Source organism: Osmerus mordax, chromosome 13, assembly GCF_038355195.1.
Source record: "Osmerus mordax isolate fOsmMor3 chromosome 13, fOsmMor3.pri, whole genome shotgun sequence".
NCBI lineage: Eukaryota > Metazoa > Chordata > Actinopteri > Osmeriformes > Osmeridae > Osmerus > Osmerus mordax.
The window spans coordinates 17635512-17636701 of NC_090062.1; positions in this window are offsets into that span (position 1 = coordinate 17635512).

Consider the following 1190-nt stretch of genomic DNA (forward strand, 5'->3'; position numbering starts at 1 on the left):
CGCCTCAGCCTGTCAAAGTGGGCTTCCAGAAACTTCTCCTCTCAGAGTTTTGCTGTTGAACCTCCAAGTTTCCCCGGTACAGCAGAATACACCCTGGTCCAGGCCTTTAGGAGTGTAGCAGGGCCCTGTGTGTGTGTGTGTGTGTGTGGACTTCACTGGGAGCATGATCATGATGAGGAGGTGGATGCTGAACACCTCCCCTGAGCGTTTCTCTGCACCCTCTCCTCCTCCTCCTCCTCTCCTCCTCCTCCTCTCCTCCTCCTCCCTCTCTCCTCCCCCTCCTCCCTCTCTCCTCCTCCTCCCTCTCTCCTCCTCCCTCTCCTCCTCCCTCCTCCTCCTCCCTCTCTCCTCCTCCTCCTCCTCCCTCTCCTCCTCCTCCCTCTCTCCTCCTCCTCCTCCTCCCTCTCTCCTCCTCCTCCCTCTCTCCTCCTCCCTCTCCTCCCTCTCTCCTCCTCCCTCTCTCCTCCTCCTCCTCCCTCTCTCCTCCTCCTCCCTCTCTCCTCCTCCTCCCTCTCCTCCTCCTCCCTCTCTCCTCCTCCCTCTCTCCTCCTCCTCCCTCTCTCCTCCTCCTCCCTCTCCTCCTCCTCCCTCTCTCCTCCTCCTCCCTCTCCTCCTCCCTCTCTCCTCCTCCTCCCTCTCCTCCTCCCTCTCTCCTCCTCCCTTTCTCCTCCTCCTCCCTCTCTCCTCCTCCTCCCTCTCCTCCTCCCTCTCTCCTCCCCCTCTCTCCTCCTCCCTCTCCTCCTCCCTCTCTCCTCCTCATCTCTCCTCCTCCTCCCTCTCTCCTCCTCCTCCCTCTCCTCCTCCCTCTCTCCTCCTCCTCCCTCTCCTCCTCCTCCCTCTCTCCTCCTCCTCCCTCCTCCCTCTCCTCCTCCCTCTCCTCCTCCCTCTCCTCCTCCCTCTCCTCCTCCTCCCTCTCCTCCCTAATTTCATATTTATGTGAAAATATGCACCAGATAGCAGGCCACCCTGTATCCCATGAATATACAATCTTTGTTTATCTCTAAACTCGAGATTCTTTTTATCTCCATATTGGCAGTCTCATTGTTTTTAGTTTTGTGTAATGCATGCATGATTCCTGGCCAGTAATGATCTTGAACTTTTCAGGAAGTCAGTGTTATGAAGTAATACTGGATATTTAGTAAGGAAAAATTGCTTCTTTGTAATTTTTGAAATTAGACTTTTCTAGTGGA